Source organism: Pseudochaenichthys georgianus, chromosome 11 (genome assembly GCF_902827115.2).
Source record: "Pseudochaenichthys georgianus chromosome 11, fPseGeo1.2, whole genome shotgun sequence".
NCBI classification, from domain to species: domain Eukaryota; kingdom Metazoa; phylum Chordata; class Actinopteri; order Perciformes; family Channichthyidae; genus Pseudochaenichthys; species Pseudochaenichthys georgianus.
Window position 1 is genome coordinate 33,179,887 of NC_047513.1, and position 22,200 is coordinate 33,202,086.

At 43.7% G+C, this 22,200-nt stretch overlaps 1 protein-coding gene across 2 annotated transcripts in view; it reads left to right on the plus strand.

Moving 5' to 3' along the window:
* Positions 1-593: 593 nt before the first annotated feature.
* The window catches only part of LOC117454923 (AT-rich interactive domain-containing protein 1A-like), a 109,829-nt gene continuing 88,222 nt past the window's right edge, over positions 594-22,200 (plus strand). Inside the window, exon 1 of one of the 2 annotated variants that reach the window (XM_034094204.2) lies at positions 594-682. The gene's annotated coding sequence lies outside the window, so the exon portion shown is untranslated. The remainder of the gene's footprint in view (positions 683-22,200) is intronic. The other variant, XM_034094205.2, reaches the window with a different exon arrangement.

Below are 22,200 nucleotides of genomic sequence, written 5' to 3' on the forward strand. Positions count from 1 at the left end.
AAATAATAATAATAATAATGATTCAAGCGAGGGGAACAACCATCCCGGAATGGGACACCACCATCCGGGCCCCTTTCCTCCACCTCCTTACGGTTACAACCAGCACTACAGCCGGGCCCCTTTTCATCAACATGGCGGACAACAAAGCCCTGGCATGGCAGCTGCATCGGGGCCGGGCATGATGGACCCTTACCCGGCTAACTCACACGAATACCCCAACCCCAACCATTACAACAACTATAGCCCTTTCCAGAACAGGACTTCTTCTTCCTCTTCTTCTTCCTACCAGGGCTACGGAGCCATGACTTCCCCGCGAAATAACAGCCAGGCTCCAACGGCCGGGGGGCAGCCAGGCAAGCAGCAGCCAGCAGGAGGAACCACTGCTGCTTCGTACAATAATCAGAGGTATAACATGGGAACCCAACAACCTACATCCACGCCAACTTTAAATCAGCTTTTGACATCCCCCAGTTCAGCAAGGAGCTACCCGAATTACCCCCAAGGAGACTATAACAATCAGGAAGGGGCCAGCAAGGGACCAGCAGATATGGGCAGTCAGTATGGAGGAGGTGGTGGAGGTGGAGGAGGTGGTGGTGGGGTCCATCCGGGTTGGCAACAAAGGAGCCACCATCAAGCTCCCATGAGCCCGGGAAACACTGGACAACCTCCCAGCAGAAACCAGGTAAACTCACTCACTGCACGGGCACACTTTCACTGAGTTAACCCGCACCAAAAGCACTGTTAAGAGTTGCATATTGCATTGGACTCAGCCATTGTCTATGTAGCAAGAGCTCTTAAAATGGCTGCCTCTCTCTTTTCTCCACAACACCAGCCCCTTGTAGCTGTGTTTTACACCGAGACAGAAGCCACATAGTGTGTTGGAAACAACTTCCAGAGTTGTAGGGGGATTAGTAGTGTGTCCCTGCCGGGTACAGGGCAAAGAGTTTGACTAAGTAGAGCCAGAGTTTGTCAGGAGAAAGTGTGTGTGCATGTGTGTGTGTGCAGAGAGAGGAGATAAGGCGCAGTGCTGCTTCTCCTCCTCGCTTCAGTGTAGGGTTTTAAGTTATTTCTGTAAGCATCTCACCTAGTTCCGCATGTTGTGCGCCTAAACAGTGCTATTAAAAGTGTCTCAATGGCTGTCGGGATAAACAAGACAGTTAAGTAACATTTGCATAATCATTAAGGTGAAAAAGGAACACTGTCGGGTTTAAAAAGACAAGGTGGGGTTTGTGTCTCAGTCTTGTGCATGGCAAAAAAAGCATGCTGCGGAGTGTTTACTTGGATCAAAGTGTGATTGTGGCCACGGTTGATTCATCCCGACAGACACGGAAGGGTTTTCATTCATTTGTGGCTCGGTTTTCGCCGTCTCCCCCCGCCTCTCCTTCGCCTCCGTGCTCCATGTGCCGCCTTGTAAACACGGAGCTTTAAGAGTTGGCAAAGTGCAGATTGCCTTTGCTCTGGGATTTGAATTATGGAGGTAAAATCCTGCTGTCAGAGCCAGGAGACAGTTGGTCTTAGGTTGACATGCGAGCAGAGATCTGATTGGCTCCCCCTTTCCCTCGGCTCTCGGCCATTTATAATTGCATCTAATGGAAAAGGCTGCAGAAAAACAGCCCCCCTTTGCACGGATATATTCCTGCACCGTGGCAAGGCATCCTTATTCCTTTCTGTCTTCATTTTAAAACATTAATGCATGCATACAAATATGTATCAAAATGCACCTTAATTCTCCCATTGCAACAGAAACGGCACTATTATACCAGAATATTATTTACTCATCGGTTGCATCTATTTAACGCAATTCTTAAGAACACAGGTCCTCCCACTGCAGTCATTTGCATGATGACTGTCCTCCAGAGATCCACTGCACCTCGTGTCACTTTTATAATTTTTAGTTGACCTCCCACCTGAAGTGTTTTATCTTTACATTGTTGCAGTTTGGTACCCTTTTTTTATTTGGCTGACTCTGGTTCAGCACATAGAGTAGGTGTGGTCATGAAGCACCGTTCCCCACTGTTTCCAGATCAGTTTGAAGTTATCTCCCGGGCCATGTGAGAGGGTTGGACTGGCTGCAGTTTTGTTTACAAGCAGCCAAGGTGTCATCAGAGTGTCACAGCCTTTTTTTCCTGTGCTTCTTCCAGCAGGATACAATAGCTTAATTCGCCTCCACATGCAGAGAGAGAGAGAGGGGGAGAGGGAGAGCGAGAGTATCAACAGTGTCTCTCCCTCCCTCCTCTCTCTTCAGTGATAACAGCCACATGTGCACTGTTTTCACTCTGCAATTATTTGTCAAAGGCAGCATCAGTGGAGTGTGTACAGTACTATGAAGGACTATTTCTGTCATCTAGATAAACACGTGAAGGTTGGCGCCAGGCTGTTGCTTTTGTTACGAATCAGGCATGCGATTCCTGTTAGGAAATACATTTGTTTGTTTTTCACTCAAAGAGGAAAATGTATTCACTTCTTTTAGAGACAATATTTTGTTTGCGATTCAATTAATTCTGTCGTCGCATCATCCCATATTTTTTCGTGTTGGTTAACTTTGCTGCTTTAGGCATATACTACTAAGGTACTGCTGTATGTGTGGCTTTATTCTTATTTTTGTGCTGCATTATTTCTTTTTTTAGTCAGTTTATTGAACATATCAGAAACAAAAACATACAATAATAATATATATATATATATTCTCTTTTTTTTCTCACTCAAATTAATAATTATAACAAAGTACAAAAAAACCCAACAATAATTCTCAGATAGTCTCTGTCATGTTCAACAGGGGCAAGAAGAAGCTTACCCCTGGTCCTCCCGCCTCTAGCATATATTTTTCTTATAAATAAAATATTAGTTCAGCGACATGTTTTTTTACAAATAAATTACTTTTACAATTACAAGAAATAACAACAAATGGGATTTCACAGGTCTGTTCATAACCATTAATGATTTGGCTCCTAAATAATACTTTCAGTTTAGACTTGTACAATATTTCAGTGCATCGTTACAGTTACTCTAGCATTGATTCCACACATGTTGCCGTTTAAACTTTACGGTGCTATTCGCTGGTCTTTATGTTGATTTCCACCTTTAAATATCAGCAAAAAGGTTTGGTTCAAATTATTTTAATCTATATGTCGAGATATTTAGGCGGCAAACTCAACTGGGAATCTTCAGAAAATAAGGAATAAGAAGTGTCTTGCTCATGAGTCCTTTTGATTCAGTCGCGCTGCTGATTGAATAAAGTTGGATTTCCGTTTCAATTTGTCTCTTCCTGTGTGCGAAGAAGTGTCCAAACAAAGCTGCTCAAGATACAGGAGTCTGACTGTTGCTGGTGAACATCACGGTTATCTTGATGTAGCTCAATTATTTCCACGTTACAGAAGTTTCATTGAGCGGGCAAATCTTTCTGTTTATTTATACCTTTTACACCACTCATTTTCAGGATGTGGTCAATCGAGCGCGTTCTCATTGGTCGCTTGATACATTTATCAAACGAAGTAATTGCAGTTGTTGGATCGCTTCATGTGGCTCGCTATCATCAAACCCCATGAATCAAAGAAGCTTTAAGCGGCAGGAGATGTTCCATCGGATAGACTTCTCTCATAGATTAGTTATAGGAAATGTCACTTGGCATTTCATGTCCTGTGATGTGGGTGTTTTTGCGTGATGCTGCAGCCCTGGTTCACATCCAGATTTAATTAAGGTAAATTCACAGCATCTCTTCGGTGAACTTTTCTCAGGTGACGCATCTATTTTTGGACATTTCTTTTTGATGCCAATGTTTTAGAAATCTTAATATTGAGGCTACTGGGATGATGACCACATGGGTTGTATCCGGGGTAGACGTCAAGGGTATTATCACCGGCCCCCGAATTGTAACCTCTGCCCCGGAGCATTCGTCCAAAAAAAATCGACTAATAATGAAGAAAATTAACACATTTGTTGCCATAGTAATTTATGCACTAACTACTTGTACTGCAACATTTGAATCATCAGTTTTTCCTCAATTGTTCATATTTGGTTATTTAAAATAATGATATTGTGGTCATTGTTAAAACATATCTGCTATAATTATGAGTATTATTATTTGTATAATGCGCTTTCTGCCTTCCTGCCATTAGGAGTTAGACATGTAATGGCTATATGTAATTGATTTGATTAGAACTTTCATTATCCTAAACTGCTGGGGCATTTCGCCAACACCTTTTATATTGTCTACTCTTCACTTACTTGTCAGCATAGGTCGGCATTGATGTACAGAGCCGACAGAAGACCTTGTTTATATTGGCATTATATTGAGAGGTGCAGTGACGCGTCCTAAGACCAGGAAGTAAGCTGCTGGTTCCCTCCACAAAAAGCAACGGGATTTCTCCACAGGGTTTTGGAAAATAGCTGGAAATAAGGTCTGTGGAAACAAACCTGTTTGATAAATGCACGTTTTGTTCAGCCGGATAATCTCCACATGTCTACCCTGCTTTTATAATTTTCGAATCATAAATCTAATCGATAGATTATAAAAGGGTTTTAGGACGCGTGACCGCACCACTAGAACTCCATCGATCAAGCTGGCTGAAACTTTCTCTCCCTCTTCTTCTCATGCTTCCTTAACTCCTCCGGTGACTTTCTTTTATTTGAAGATAGTTGGGAAGTACGTTATGCTGGCCCGGGGTGTCTAAATAGTGCTTCCGGGCCAGCGGGCCATTTATAATGTCGAGCCCTGGTTATATTCTTTCCTATTGAGATCAGTGTTTCCGCCAGACCAGGGCTGAGAGGGCGTCCACGTCGTGTCACGTGACTTGAATTTTGAATTGAGCCGTCCCTTATAGATACTATCTCTTAACGTGTGCACACACACAATTTTGAATTGCGCCGCCCCTTATCCTATCTCTTAACGTCTCCCTGCCGACAGGGACACCCCTCCTGGCACGGTCCTTGGAAGATGCGGCGGTGTTTTGTCGCTGGAACGTGCTTTGTTGGCGGCTAAAATAATCCCACCTGACTCCTTCGCCCCTTCAACAGAGGGATGTCCTTGTCCTTTTTCTTTTTCGGCATTTCAAGCGATAAAAACTCTCGATCTTCCCTCAAATTTTTTTTTTAGACGCCCTCGGCTCGAGTTCAGGGCGTTCCGAGCTGAATAAGAGCGTAAAATGAGGCGAGACGCCCCCCTGGTGGAAACGCTGATTGAGATTGCATTGGGAAAAGTATTTCTGATGATACTCTTTTCGTTTACATATCTTAGTCATTTTCTATTGCTCAATAGACTCAAGATTTCAGAAACCTAAAGTTGATTTCCTTTCTAGTCACTTCTGGATGTAGCCTAGAATCAGCAACACTCGTCTCACTGAATAACGGTAAATGGACTGTGCTTATATAGCGCTTTATCCCGTCTTTAAGACCCCTCAAAGCGCTTTACGACATTCACCCATTCACACAGAGCAGTGTACCGTACTCTAGGACAGGGATCGACTGGTTGGGCACCCCTGGGAGATTCCCAGTCGATCGAGAGATGTGTCTAAAAATAGAACAACAATATTCTGTTTTATCGTTAATGTCCTCTAACATAATCTTCCTGTCCAAGAATAATGCACTTGAACACATCAAAGCTTTGTGATTGGCCGGCGTGACACCATGTGTCGGGGTGTGGCTTTATGGCAGAAGCAAAAAAGCCCAAAATATATAATTCTCACTCCGAGTGGGAGGATGATTATTTTTGTATCTATTCCAATTCAAAGTCCATCTGTCTCTCATCTGCAATGCGAGCGTGGCTTTATCGAAGAAGGGTAATTTCGGAGCGGCATTTCAAAACAGTGCACAAACGCTACGAGACGGAATTCCCTCCTGATTCTGCCCTGCGCTCCAAAAGGGGAGGGGCCTGAGAGGACAGCTAAAGGGGAGGGGCCTGAGAGGACAGCAAAAGGGGAGGGGCCTGAGAGGACAGCTAAATGCACAGCAGTCCATTTCCACCAGGCCCAACAACAAGAGCAAGGCTGCTCCAGAGCATCTTATCGTGTCAGTCACGTTCTTGCGAAACACATGAAGTCTTTCAAAGACGGCGAAGTTGTGAAAGAAGCATTCCTGGAGGCTGCTGACGCGCTTTATGGGGACAGTAAAAATAACAGAAGCATTTCAACAGGTTTTTGATATAATAAAACCTCAAGTTAGATACCGTTATTAATCAGCTGTACGTTTTAGTTTGTTTGAATTTATTCATTATAATTATTGTACAAAATGGTATAAGAATGCAAACTTTAATTGATTATAGTCTATTATCACTTCAGGTTAAGAAACTAGTGTTGCTTGCATCCTATTTTAAAAGGCATTTATTTTTATACTCGACTAAAATGCAACAAAAAAGGGTTTGATTTTATTAATGTTGTCTTTTTTATTGCACTTCGGCAGCAGATTCCTGAGTAGCTTCAGATCTCAGTCGTCTTATTAGGAAGCCTCAGTTATACTTTTGTAGCAACACTATTTTTATATAATGGCAAAGAAAGGGTTTTCTTTTTTCCTGTGTCATATGAGGCAGCACTGTTCAATGTTTCTTGAAAACATTACCCACTGTAGTGACGTGTGGATAAACTCCAACACTGTTGTGTAACTTCAGTTAAATACTTGTATGTGTGTAGATTAGAAAGAGCAGGTAAGATAAAGGATCTGCAGTATTTTATGAAGTATTAATCGTGCAAAGTGTCAGTTTTATACAAGTAGAAGTGTGTATTTACCTGGCAGTAGGCTGTCAGTAATGGCTACGCCTCTCTATTTGGACTGGTAGATCTCGGCAGACTGGCAACTTTAAAAGTAGCTCTCGGTTCAAAAAAGGTTGGGCACCCCTGCTCTAGGACCGAACACTCACACACCGTTGGCCATGCCATCGGGAGCAACTCAGGGTTAAGTATCTTGCCCAAGGATATATCGACATGTTGACTGCATGGGCTGGGACCGCACTCCCGCGCAGCCACAGTCGTCCTAATAATATCTAGGTTTAATCTCTATATTTCATTGTATTGTGTACAAAACATTTCCTTTGTAAACTTGTCGTCAAATTCGAGCTATGAACTTGGAATAATGTCTCGCTGTGAAAGTAGTTTGCAGTTATCTTTGTTGGCGCGTGCGTTCTTTCAACTTCTATTTCAACACTTCTTATGCTTTTTATATACTAAATGTTCATATTTTGAAGAGTTTGACCAAGAAGCCTAGGCTCAGTCTTTATGTGCACGTGGAAAAAGAGTGTCTGGTAATTAAAGCCTTTGTTTGTTACACTTGAAGTTGGTAGAAAATGTATTTTTACAGAACACAACAAGGTCTGTCTGGGACAGAAATAGTTTGAAAGTGTTTCTCACAGACTATCCTCTGTGCATGATGGCTGCTGTCGGCTGTGCGCATTATATTAAATGCTTTAACTCGCATTGCCGGCGCCACTATTGGCCTTTTAACTGGCGGATATATCGCCGGTAATGATTCGATAGATGATTTTTATGGAGCGATTCACCTGCCACCTGCTGAAGATGAATAAAGTGCTAATTGAGTGGTGTGTGTGAGGGCTAATATTATGGGTTTTCATTACACACAAACAAATACTCACAAGTGTGTTTTGGCGGGGTTGTTTTGTGATGGTTTTAGCGCCAGGTGTTTCCCTCCGCCTCACACATGGGAGTCGGGGAAACCCCCCCTTCAGATCTGCAAGGCTGACTCCCCAAATTGAATTTGAATTAAATCATAATCGAAGACACTTTGGAAATATTTCTTTGGGAAGAACATAATGAAAAACACCGAAGCGAGGCTGTTAAATTGACAGATGCTAATGGCTCTGCTGCGGATGTACAAGGGAAGCCCTGCAAATTGGAAAGTAGCGTACAAACAGACTCATGACAGCTTTACGGTGCCAAAAAGTCTCGCTCGTAATGAAGACGGAATGTATTTAATATACAACAGCACAAAACGTCTCGTCTGTGTCGGCATTGTTATTCAAAAGTAAACTAATTAGAGCTTTAAACTGATCACGATGCTCATATTTAACACACCAGAGCTGAGCTAAGTGTCAGTTATTTCAGTAATTATTGGACATTTGATTTGAGTTCAGACTGGATATTTGAAGTATACTCAAAGCCGAGTCCTTCACACTGAAACAGGATTTAAAAAATATTTAATTTGTCTTCTGCAATGAGATTTCGAGTGATCAAAATGTGTTGAAAGATTAGCACAAAATGATAGCCGTCAATTTTATATTTGTTTTTTATCGATTGTGAATATCTTTCACAATCGACTGATTCATCTAATCACAATATCCTAAAGCTCAACGTGACGTCTGGAAATGTCCAAAGATACTGAGCTATTTAACTAAAACACAGCTTAATTAAAAAGAGGGAAGTCACACATCTGAAAAGCTGGTACCATATGTTTTTGTATTGTTCTGATAAAAATCACTTCAAGTGATTCATAGAATATATTTTAATTTTAATTAACTGAGCCCTTTCCACATCTGCTGGTTTAAGCTTCTGAAATATGATTTAATGTTTTTCCTTGTCATTTTTTCACATTTCATAAAGCAGGGCGGTCAAACTCAAATACACAGTCGGCCAAAATAAAAAAAAATAGTCGAGGGCCGGACTGGTTCAATGTTTATTGCAGAACTTATTGAAATGAACTTGTTGCACATATTAAACCTGGAACTAACAAAGCTTCAATTATTGCCTATAACAACAACATTAAATAATCAGTTGCATTCATTTCTCATGGCTCTATCTGCAGCTTTTCCAGAGTCATTTCTTATGAGTACATTTCCCCACAGACCAACAACAGCTTCAACTAAACCATTCCCCTCAGAGAGAAAACCAAACATGCCCTGTTGTCGTGAGAGAGAAAGTGCAGAAGGAAGCATCCATTGAACTCAGGGTGCTGCTCTGTGATGCTAGCTCAGACACTTGGCATCTCATCTCGGGGGCAAGGTCATCAATGTTTGGGCTCCGGCTCTGAGCGGAGGAGACCCTCAGGATGGAGTGAAGGTGTGTGTGCAATATACCGGCGGGCCAGATCTAATAGGAATTAGACATTATCCTGCGGGCCGAAATTAAATCCACCAAGGGCCTGATTTGGCCCCCGGACCTCGAGTTTGACACATGTGCCCTAGATAATGAATCAAGAATATATTCTGCAGATGAGTCGATAATGAAGCGCAGCCTTACGCGTAGAAGACATTTGAGCGATGTACCCACATTGTATAGATAGACCAAACATTTGGGGAATTACTCAATATTTAAGTTATCATTTTGACTTTATTTGAACTTGGCCATTAAGGAAAAAAGCTGCTTCCAGTGTCTTTTTACGTTTTTTTGAATTAGTCATAAATATAATTTCTGGTTGCAGCTCTTCTTCGCACTTTTTTTTAATTTAAATGATTAGTTAAATGTATTTTAAAATGTGGAGAACGATAAGCGTTGCGTCAATGGACAGTCCAGCGAGTATCAACCTGTACACAATCCCTAGAAAGTGAAATGCTGTTCTTTGAAAGCTGCTGAAGCACTTTTTGAATGTCCCACTTAGAAATACACGACACACGTTTCCAAGAAAACATTCGGAACAATACATTCCTCCCTCTGTGGCGAATAAAGAGGAAGCCGAGCCCTCGAAGAGGAAGTTCACCCTCGCCTCTTTCACTCTGCTTTGCTGAGTAATGATTCTCCACAGGCCACATGGACAGCATGCTGCCTCCCGGCAACTGTGTGTGTGTGTGTGTGTGTGTGTGTGAGAGAGAGACTGGATGATGATGTGTGTGTTTGTGAGAGACTGGATGGTGTGTGTGTGTGACGTGAGGGAGAAACGGTGTCATTGATACCCAGGAGAAGGAGGGGTTGGGTGTTTTGTGAATGATCTTCGTCTGGCCCTGACAGCTGTGTGTATTTGTGTATAAAGTGCGCCAGTTACTCGGTGGTCGTTGTGTGTGTGTGTTTTAACGTGTGTGTGTGTGTGTCTCTGCCTCAGGAGCGTCTCTGACCTGCTCTTACTTCACGTGTCACCAGCAATCCGTCTTTCTTCCGTAACATCACCCTTACTTATTTTTTTTGGGTCGACCTGCTGACCGCTAAAGTCTTAAAGTCTTAGCCGATGAGTTTCAATTATGATAATTTTTAGGTTCATATTTGTTAGTAGTGTCTCTCCTCTTTTCACCCTCTGTCTGAAACCAGGGCCCAGTCTGCTCTGATTGGTTAGCTGTCTCCTATCACGTACGATGTCAGTGTTTCCCCTACCATTGTCTTGGAGGGGTGCTGCGCCCCGCCATCAGAGCCCCGCACCCCCCCTGAAATTCAAGGTGTTAAAAAAAAAAAAAAAATCATAATTTTCTTTTTTTGTAATTTTTTTTTATTCAATACATACATATAGCACCAAATTGCAACTAATCTATATCTACTGTCACTTTTCAACACTGATGCATTGATCAATAACCCACAGCCCCCCCCCCCCCCCCCCCCCCCCCGCTCAGGCAGCACCCCGTCAAAGCAGTAAACCTAGGGGAAACACTGGATGTGATATAACACGCTGCAGGAAAGGGAAACCCCTAAAAAGCATAACAGGGCCCCTTTAATCGAGTGGTAACGGAATGAGTCCATGTCTCAAAGTCAATGTTTTTTAAAATTGGTTTGTGGTTAGATGCATGAAATAAGATATATGTTTAACAGAAGCACACAAGATTTTAACGTCTTCTCATACACTAAATAGCACACTGGTGAATTTTAGGAAACGGTTGCTTTGGTGGAATTTTTGATACACGTCAGAAGAAAACTAAGCATTGACCGATTGCCTCCAGCTTTATTGACTTCCCCAAACTACAGGAAAATAATGCATGCCATGCACCCAATATGTGATTATAAAAGTGAAGGCTTTGTTTTTATACGTCCCTGACAGTAGAATTATGAATCTGAATAACTGTACACCCAGAGCTGCACATTAAAAACAAGTTCCCCCACGGGCAAAATGTCAAACTTTGGCTATTGCATCAGGGCACGGCGCAATGCAAAGGTAATTCATTTCTTTTGACATTTACCTTTCTAAAATGCTCCGTATTAGCATAGTAATATCATCCTCCGAGCGCCAGACTACAGGCTTCATTTACATGACGCATTGCGCGAGTGTGTTTTTATGGAATAAAGTGGTTAACCTTTTAAATCGGCGGCAGTTGTTGATCGTAGAAAGTAGAGGCTGATGCTTCCTGCCTCTTCATACAGCTCTCACCTTTGCTCTCTACAGAAAAAAAACCGTATGCCTCATCTTGAGTAGAAAGTGGAAGGAGGAACGGATGCTTTCTCTCTTTATGTCTTTTGAGGAACTCGATCATGACGTCTGATTGTGTGGATTTCACCCTCCAGTCATGGCCTTGCTTTCTGTTTTCCCTGATGGAGTATAGCTACTGTTAAGTTATATTTTCAAGGCTCATAAAACCAAAGATGTTGAGTGCATTTAGGGTGAGCTGGTAAAAAGACTGCATACTGAGATTATCCGAGCAAAGCAACGGTGGATCAATACCCAGTGCAAGCCTCCTGTTGTAGAGCTTAATACCAGCAGAAACTAGTGCTCACATAATTAGAGAAGTAATGGATTTGTTGATGATATTAATGTGTAACAATGTAGAGGGTTGTTACAAATGTTTACTAGGGCTGAACGATTAATCGATTTTATCGAAATCACGATTTGAAATGATGCAATTATCAAATCGCAAAGCCCGCGATGTTCTTCTTGTGTGTCAGTCCTCCACACTAATCAGAAGTGCTGTGCTCCACGTGTACCAGCCATTGTCAACCAATCAGAAGTGGCCCCTGATAGAAGGTGATAGACAGATTGATCCAATCACCTGCCAAGTGCTCTTGAAAGTGCCTGCCCTTTCCAAATGGCTTCCAGTGGAGCTTCAGATGGTGTCTGAGTCAGGTTAGTGATGCTCCATCACGTGTTTCTATCACAGGGTGAACCTCAAACTGAAGCTCGACTTTAAAGCAACCCAACGGAAGTTTCATGTAAGTTTAGTTCTTTCACTCGTAGCTCGGGCTGCGGGGGTGCTAGAGACGGGACGTTGATGCGACCTTCCTAGCCGGAGATATGGCCGCATTTTACAATAAACTTCCGTTGGGTCGCTTAAAAACAAGTATCGCAAATCGAATCGCAATATCTGTCAGAGAAATCGCAATTAGATTATTTCCCCAAATCGTGCAGCCCTAATGTTTACTTATCAAAAAATGCATAATTTGTGCTTGTTTAAGCCTCTAAAGTGTGGCTTATGTACATTTACCAGTTCACTAATTCAACATAATGATAGGTTGCAGTCCTAGCAATTCCCTTTACATAGGTTACCATAAACACTAAGAATAAACAGTTTTCTCCCTGAACTGTACACTCAAAATATAACTTCTAAGTCCTAAAGTATACGTGCCAGTTCTTATTTTAACCTAAATAATTAAGTTATATTTATCATAGAATGAGGCCAATGTTAACCCAAGTTGAAATGCCACATCGCTCTGTACAGCAGTGTAAAGGCAGCCGGTTAGCATCAGCAGCTTGTTTGATACGAGCCATTGCTTTGGTCAGCTAGCGGTTAAAAAGGAGCGGCTGTAGGTCAGCAGGACACAGACACAATGGTACTAAATAAATATTCTTCTGTTGCTTTTGTCTGTGTTGTGTGGCAAAAGACAGTTATTAACACCTTTAAACAGTATTAGCTGCCTGGCTAATGCTAACTCTGGACTCAAGTTGTGATACTTAAAAGTGTAATGCTTGTAAAAGCTGGGTAATATATTAATATTGTGATGTGAAACTAGATATCATGGAAGATTTAGGATATTTTAAGGTTGCATTACAGTAAGTTGGTGTGTATTTTCCGAATTAACAAGACTTGTAGCTCTGCCATTGTTTGCCTTTACCCTCTGACTGATGATTATTTATCAAAAGTCTCATTATGTAAATACGTTGTGAAAGCATCAATGGTAAACCCTATAATATAACCCGAATATGAAGATATTTGGCCTATAATATCAGGGTATTTCGTCATAGCGCCCAGCACTATATGCTATTGGAAACAGCAGTAACTGTTTCTGGCACGGTTTTCCTCTCAAACCTGAATATTTGCATGGCCGTGCCAAAGAGAGGAATTAAACAACGGTCTCTCCAGTGCACTCGCTCATTTGTTTTTAAGTATGGCCTCCACAAGCCATTTCGTCTCCATGCTGCCATTGGCACAATTCAATAGTGTTGCTGGAATGAGTGCTATAATCAATTTGGAAGTTAGCATTTTTTGCACTTCTGGTTCCCTCGTCTGGGTGTCAATGGCTTGTTTTTGGATGACAACATAAAATAAGTCAGAAAATACTAGAATTTCTGAAGCTTTAACATGGCTCAAAAAGGCAGTTGCTAACAAGTGTATGAGCGAGACAACTAAATGTCATCACCCATTAGCATCCTTTAGCTTAGCGGTGGTGACGTGAAGTCATGTGACCGTGCTGTAGTTCCTTTATAGTCCAACATTAGCCTCCCTTAGCTTAGCGGTGGTGACGTGAAGTCATGTGACCGTGCTGTAGTTCCTTTATAGCCCAACATTAGCCTCCTTTAGCTTAGCGGTGGTGACGTGAAGTCATGTGACCGTGCTGTAGTTCCTTTATAGCCCAACATTAGCATCCTTTAGCTTAGCGGTGGTGACGTGAAGTCATGTGGCCGTGCTGTAGCTCCTTTATAGCCCAACATTAGCCTCCTTTAGCTTAGCGGTGGTGACGTGAAGTCATGTGACCGTGCCGTAGTTCCTTTATAGCCCAACATTAGCCTCCTTTAGCTTAGCGGTGGTGACGTGAAGTCATGTGACCGTGCTGTAGTTCCTTTATAGCCCAACATTAGCCTCCTTTAGCTTAGCGGTGGTGACGTGAAGTCATGTGATCGTACTGTAGTTCCTTTATAGCCCAACATTAGCCGCCTTTAGCTTAGCGGTGGTGACGTGAAATCATGTGACCGTGCTGTAGTTCCTTTATAGCCCAACATTAGCCTCCTTTAGCTTAGCGGTGGTGACGTGAAATCATGTGACCGTGCTGTAGTTCCTTTATAGCCCAACATTAGCCTCCTTTAGCTTAGCGGTGGTGACGTGAAGTCATGTGCCCGTGCTGTAGTTCCTTTATAGCCCAACATTAGCCTCCTTTAGCTTAGCGGTGGTGACGTGAAATCATGTGACCGTGCTGTAGTTCCTTTATAGCCCAACATTAGCCGCCTTTAGCTTAGCGGTGGTGACGTGAAGTCATGTGACCGTGCTGTAGCTCCTTTATAGCCCAACATTAGCCCTCTTTAGCTTAGCGGTGGTGACTTGAAGTCATGTCACCGTGCTGTAGTTCCTTTATAGCCCAACATTAGCCACCTTTAGCTTAGCGGTGGTGACGTGAAGTCATGTGACCGTGCTGTAGCTCCTTTATATCCCAACATTAGCCTCCTTTAGCTTAGCGGTGGTGACGTGAAGTCATGTGACCGTGCTGTAGTTCCTTTATAGCCCAACATTAGCCTCCTTTAGCTTAGCGGTGGTGACGTGAAGTCATGTGACTGTGCTGTAGTTCCTTTATAGCCCAACATTAGCCTCCTTTAGCTTAGCGGTGGTGACGTGAAGTCATGTGACCGTGCTGTAGTTCCTTTATAGCCCAACATTAGCCTCCTTTAGCTTAGCGGTGGTGACTGTGAAGTCATGTGACCGTGCTGTAGTTCCTTTATAGCCCAACATTAGCCTCCTTTAGCTTAGCGGTGGTGACGTGAAATCATGTGACCGTGCTGTAGTTCCTTTATAGCCCAACATTAGCCTCCTTTAGCTTAGCGGTGGTGACGTGAAGTCATGTGACCGTGCTGTAGTTCCTTTATAGCCCAACATTAGCCTCCTTTAGCTTAGCGGTGGTGACGTGAAGTCATGTGACCGTGCTGTAGTTCCTTTATAGCCCAACATTAGCCTCCTTTAGCTTAGCGGTGGTGACGTGAAGTCATGTGACCGTGCTGTAGTTCCTTTATAGCCCAACATTAGCCTCCTTTAGCTTAGCGGTGGTGACGTGAAATCATGTGACCGTGCTGTAGTTCCTTTATAGCCCAACATTAGCCTCCTTTAGCTTAGCGGTGGTGACGTGAAGTCATGTGACCGTGCTGTAGTTCCTTTATAGCCCAACATTAGCCTCCTTTAGCTTAGCGGTGGTGACGTGAAGTCATGTGACCGTGCTGTAGTTCCTTTATAGCCCAACATTAGCCTCCTTTAGCTTAGCGGTGGTGACGTGAAGTCATGTGACCGTGTTGTAGTTCCTTTATAGCCCAACATTAGCCTCCTTTAGCTTAGCGGTGGTGACGTGAAGTCATGTGATCGTACTGTAGTTCCTTTATAGCCCAACATTAGCCGCCTTTAGCTTAGCGGTGGTGACGTGAAATCATGTAACCGTGCTGTAGTTCCTTTATAGCCCAACATTAGCCTCCTTTAGCTTAGCGGTGGTGACGTGAAATCATGTGACCGTGCTGTAGTTCCTTTATAGCCCAACATTAGCCTCCTTTAGCTTAGCGGTGGTGACGTGAAATCATGTGACCGTGCTGTAGTTCCTTTATAGCCCAACATTAGCCTCCTTTAGCTTAGCGGTGGTGACGTGAAGTCATGTGACCGTGCTGTAGTTCCTTTATAGCCCAACATTAGCCTCCTTTAGCTTAGCGGTGGTGACGTGAAATCATGTGACCGTGCTGTAGTTCCTTTATAGCCCAACATTAGCCTCCTTTAGCTTAGCGGTGGTGACGTGAAGTCATGTGCCCGTGCTGTAGTTCCTTTATAGCCCAACATTAGCCTCCTTTAGCTTAGCGGTGGTGACGTGAAATCATGTGACCGTGCTGTAGTTCCTTTATAGCCCAACATTAGCCGCCTTTAGCTTAGCGGTGGTGACGTGAAGTCATGTGACCGTGCTGTAGCTCCTTTATAGCCCAACATTAGCCCTCTTTAGCTTAGCGGTGGTGACTTGAAGTCATGTGACCGTGCTGTAGTTCCTTTATAGCCCAACATTAGCCACCTTTAGCTTAGCGGTGGTGACGTGAAGTCATGTGACCGTGCTGTAGCTCCTTTATATCCCAACATTAGCCTCCTTTAGCTTAGCGGTGGTGACGTGAAGTCATGTGACCGTGCTGTAGTTCCTTTATAGCCCAACATTAGCCTCCTTTAGCTTAGCGGTGGTGACGTGAAGTCATGTGACCGTGCTGTAGTTCCTTTATAGCCCAACATTAGCCTCCTTTAGCTTAGCGGTGGTGACGTGAAGTCATGTGACCGTGCTGTAGTTCCTTTATAGCCCAACATTAGCCTCCTTTAGCTTAGCGGTGGTGATGTGAAGTCATGTGACCGTGCTGTAGTTCCTTTATAGCCCAACATTAGCCTCCTTTAGCTTAGCGGTGGTGACGTGAAATCATGTGACCGTGCTGTAGTTCCTTTATAGCCCAACATTAGCCTCCTTTAGCTTAGCGGTGGTGACGTGAAGTCATGTGACCGTGCTGTAGTTCCTTTATAGCCCAACATTAGCCTCCTTTAGCTTAGCGGTGGTGACGTGAAATCATGTGACCGTGCTGTAGTTCCTTTATAGCCCAACATTAGCCTCCTTTAGCTTAGCGGTGGTGACGTGAAGTCATGTGACCGTGCTGTAGTTCCTTTATAGCCCAACATTAGCCTCCTTTAGCTTAGCGGTGGTGACGTGAAGTCATGTGACCGTGCTGTAGTTCCTTTATAGCCCAACATTAGCCTCCTTTAGCTTAGCGGTGGTGATGTGAAGTCATGTGACCGTGCTGTAGTTCCTTTATAGCCCAACATTAGCCTCCTTTAGCTTAGCGGTGGTGACGTGAAATCATGTGACCGTGCTGTAGTTCCTTTATAGCCCAACATTAGCCTCCTTTAGCTTAGCGGTGGTGACGTGAAGTCATGTGACCGTGCTGTAGTTCCTTTATAGCCCAACATTAGCCTCCTTTAGCTTAGCGGTGGTGACGTGAAGTCATGTGACCGTGCTGTAGTTCCTTTATAGCCCAACATTAGCCTCCTTTAGCTTAGCGGTGGTGACGTGAAGTCATGTGACCGTGCTGTAGTTCCTTTATAGCCCAACATTAGCCTCCTTTAGCTTAGCGGTGGTGACGTGAAGTCATGTGATCGTACTGTAGTTCCTTTATAGCCCAACATTAGCCGCCTTTAGCTTAGCGGTGGTGACGTGAAATCATGTAACCGTGCTGTAGTTCCTTTATAGCCCAACATTAGCCTCCTTTAGCTTAGCGGTGGTGACGTGAAATCATGTGACCGTGCTGTAGTTCCTTTATAGCCCAACATTAGCCTCCTTTAGCTTAGCGGTGGTGACGTGAAGTCATGTGCCCGTGCTGTAGTTCCTTTATAGCCCAACATTAGCCTCCTTTAGCTTAGCGGTGGTGACGTGAAATCATGTGACCGTGCTGTAGTTCCTTTATAGCCCAACATTAGTCGCCTTTAGCTTAGCGGTGGTGACGTGAAGTCATGTGACCGTGCTGTAGCTCCTTTATAGCCCAACATTAGCCCCCTTTAGCTTAGCGGTGGTGACTTGAAGTCATGTGACCGTGCTGTAGTTCCTTTATAGCCCAACATTAGCCACCTTTAGCTTAGCGGTGGTGACGTGAAGTCATGTGACCGTGCTGTAGCTCCTTTATATCCCAACATTAGCCTCCTTTAGCTTAGCGGTGGTGACGTGAAGTCATGTGACCGTGCTGTAGCTCCTTTATAGCCCAACATTAGCCTCCTTTAGCTTAGCGGTGGTGACGTGAAGTCATGTGACCGTGCTATAGTTCCTTTATAGCCCAACATTAGCTGCCTTTATCTTAGCGGTGGTGACGTGAGAGAGTTAATATGTCGTTATTATCTTACTAAACATAAAATGATAGTATCAAGAAAGTTATTTGATGCAATATTGCGAAATCCAATGGAGAAAAACCCATTGTGGATGGAACCAGGGAGATGATTAATTTCCAGTTTTGGAGTACAAAAATACAGCATCACTGCACCGCTTACATTTAAAATACTCATTCAGGTTGTGACCAAGCATGTTTTCCTCTGTCTGAATGTGTGTGTGATGTCAGTGTGTGTGTGATGTCAGTGTGTGTCAGTGTTGTGACTGTAACCATGAGGCAGGCAGTGACCCAGCCAGGTCCTTAAGTGGCCTCCCCTCCCGTTCATTGGGCAGGATATTTTTGGCATCGTAGTGAGTGACACACTTACCGTAATGGGTCGTCCAGGGTGCCAGTGGTCAGCCTGAATAAGCATCTTTCTCTTTCGCCTCCGTGACGTGATGTAACAAATCGCTGTCTCGTTTCCCCCCCAACACTCGCTGACGGACGACTCGCTAAAACGTAGAGTCGGGAACGGAGAGCAAGAAAGAGGCAGAGTTCCCTTTTTCTTCTGGAGTGCTCCGAGTGTAACCTGAGAAACGCTGCCTTACCTGTACTCGCTCTGTGGCCTTAAATAAACCACACTGCTGTTTATTATGGGATGTGAGTGGACCGTGACCGTAAACACCCGTTGCATTTTAACAATGATCTGCTAAGCATTACGGTGCAACTGGATGTTTAATCCCCAATGTGGAAGAAACGACCTACAATGAAGAGGAAGGGGCAATCATAGAGTTGGGTTAGCATTATTATTATTTTACATGGCAGTTATTTAAAAACAAAACATGTACACTTATACTGGTTGTTTTTTTATAGTGTACTGTCTAATTACACTTTCTTTATACATTTTCTTACACACACATTTTTTTTGTACGTTGAAATACCTGAGTTTTAATGTAAGTACATATAATTCTAGATGACAGAAAATAAGGATAACATCCTTATATATCTTGTGTGTCAGTCATCCACACCAATCAGAAGTGCTGTGCTCCACGTGTACCAGCCATTGTTAACCAATCAGAAGTGCTGTGCTCCACATGCACCAGCCATTGTTAACCAATCAGAAGTGGCCCATGATAGAAAGTGATTGACAGATTGATCCAATCACCTGCCAAGTATTTTTGAAATACTTTTCCAAATGGCTTCCAATGGAGCTTCAGATGGTTTCTGAGTCAGGTTAGTGACGCTCCATCACGTGTTTCTATTACAGGGTGAATCTTAAAATGAAGCTCGACTTTAAAGCAACCCAACGGAAGTTTCATGCAAGTTTAGTTCTTTCACTCGTAGCTCGGGCTGCGGGGGTGCTAGAGACGGGACGTTGATGCGACCTTCCTTGCCGGAGACATGGCCGCATTTTACAATAAACTTCCGTTGGGTCGCTTAAAAACAAATATCGCAAATCGAATCGCAATATCTGTCAGAAAAATCGTAATTCGATTATTTCCCCAAATCGTGCAGCCCTATTCTGCATTAGTCCATATTGCGATTTGGATAACATTCGGATACATTCTGCACATAAAACTTGCTTTGTTGCCTCTTCAGATGCAGTTCACGTCTCTCAGGGTTTACTATGATTCCCACGTTAAAATACGAACATTTGGTTTGTTCCTCCTTTCTCTCCTCACACCCCCCGGCCTTTTCTCACTCCTGAGAATCAGCCACTGTCACTTGGGAAAATGTGAGTTTGTCCTGACAGTATGTGCCCTCTGTTTTACCTCCAACCTGAACATCATATTGACAGCCAGGCACAGCAGGCAGCCCCTTTTTTATTTATATTTATTTATTTTATCCGCTATAACTCCTCTGATGCACCCAACGGGAGCTTTTGTATCCGCTGTGCACACCAGGCCTGTTGGGAAGCAGCGCTGGGAACCAGTTAACCGCTTCAGGCCGTGTTACACTCACTCACCTGTGCTGATCACCTCCGTCACTAATCAATAAAGGCTCCTCTCCCTGAAGGAATGTTATTCTGAGGCTTGATGGCAGTAAAGGAAAATACAGTTTTCTTTCATCATATTTGTAACTTTATGCTCATTAGCAATGAATACATCACATCAGTGTTTCCGCCAGACCAGGGCTGAGAGGGTGTCCACCCCGAGAGCGGGGGGGAGGGGCTTGCATTTTGAATTGAGCAGTCCCTTATCGATACTATGTCTTTACGTTAGTGAGCCGGATCATTTGGCTTGGCTCTCTTATGGCGCGTTTCCACTGCAGCGGGGAGCTCGCTTTAAGCGTGCCGAGCCCGTTTTTGGTTGCGCTTCCACTTGGCCTAGTTTTGGCCCCGGGGCGACTTTTTCACCTTTTTTCTGGCCCGACTAAATCGTGGTTCTAGGGCCAGGAACAACCAGGCTGAGTCGGGCTAAGTATGCTAAGCTAGAGAGGGAATCGCTGGCAAGGGGGCTACAACTACAACAAGATGAACATATTGTACCGTGATTTAATTGTAATACACGTTTCAAAATGATGCCGAAGTAACAACACACTGATACCGGTTAGTAAAAACCATGAATTAATGCTTTGACGAGTCTGCAGACAGACGGCAGAGAAACACCTTTTAAAATGCGTTTTCTGAATGGAGATCGGCTAAGCCAACGTTGTATATGCTCCGACCGTCCACACTCACAACAACGGCCTACAGACATGAATAAAGCAGCGACTGTGTTCTCCATGACACAGGCAGTCTGTGGTTTGTACTTGTTTAGCTTCTGTCTAGTTTCTGAACAGATATGAGGAGCTGTGAGCTGAGTGCTAATAGCTAACGGCTGTGTTGTTTTTTGGGGCTCTCATTGAAGATGACGTCACGGCTCCGCCTACACTGCGTTACTATAGTAACTGCCCCAGTTCCTAAACTGTAATGGAAGCGCAGCATTAAAGTGAGCCGGGCCTAATAAGGCCTAACCAAACCGAGCGAGGCCTGCAGTGGAAACGCGCCATTAAAGCGCCGGCTGTGTCGGCTCCCAAACGGCTCTTCATGTTACCACAGTTTACCACGGAGACTCAGTTTCACCGCCGCGAGGCTCCGGCGCTCGCAGCTCACGTGCGTGCTCTACTAGCCCCCCCCCCCCCCCCCCCCATCTCGTCCAAATCGCAGGCACCGCCGATGTCGGGGAAACTAACAGCAATACTCGGAAAATAATCCCAACAGAGGGATGTCCTTTTTCCTTTTCGTAAATTCAAGCAATAAAAACTCGATCTTGTCTCGAATTATTATTATTTTGGACGACCTCGGCTCGAGTTCCGGGCGTTCCGAGCTGAATAAGGGCGTCAAATGACGGCAAGACGCGCCCCTGGCAGAAACGCTGCATGACATTTGTTTAAGACTTTTTTCATTTCCATTTATGGGTTGAATTTATATGTTTTCTGCAACCAATGGGATTGCTTTGATTAGAACTGCATCAATAGGTCAACAGGCAGAACATTAACCAGCAACTATATCGTTAAACAATTGTTAAAGTAATTTGAATACAAAAAAGTGTCTTTATCTTCTCAAATATGGCGATTTTCTGCTTTTCTTTGTATAATATCTTATTAATAATAATAAGTGAATATTTGGGGGTTTTAGACGGACTCAACAAGACATTTAAAGACAACCTTGGATTTAAAGAAATGGGATGAATATTTTTCTGATCTTTGTCAAACCACAATGCCTCCCCACCCACCCCTTGAGTTGATGTTGGTGTGTATGCCGGTTTATTTCTGCCTGTATGATTGCTTGAAAGTCAGCGGAAAAGGGAAGCTATACAACAGAATCCCTCTGCTGTCAAATAAAATGTGAACAGATCTTAAAATATCTCTCACATAGTTGACAACCACATTTTTAGCTGCTCGTCTTTGGGGATAAGACGCTCGGGTGATTCCAATGTTTTCCACTTTGCAGAAGCAGCGTTTCAACCTTTGTTGTTGTTTCTGTGGTTCTCGTTAACCTCGGATAGCCTCGATGTTCCCCATCACCTCTCAGAGATGCTCACGTTCCTCCTCTCCTCCGCTGAATATCTTTTGAATTCCTTGCAGCAGCTGGGTGAACATCTGGGTGATCAAGGTGCTTCTATTCGGTGTGGAGAGAAGCTGTTTACCAAACCCCGTGCTTTTATCCAGAGTCAGGCAGCGGTCAGATCCTCAGGTTGATGCAGGGTAATTGCTTAATTGAGAACATGACGTTGTGGTTGTTATTTTTTCCCTTAGCTGCTTGTTGACTTTCTGTAGCTCTGTTACGGATTTCTGCCCAGATACTCCAGTTGGATACTTTAAATCTCTATTCATCAAGTAGTATCGCTTGTTTTCATTTCTGATTCTCCAACAGTA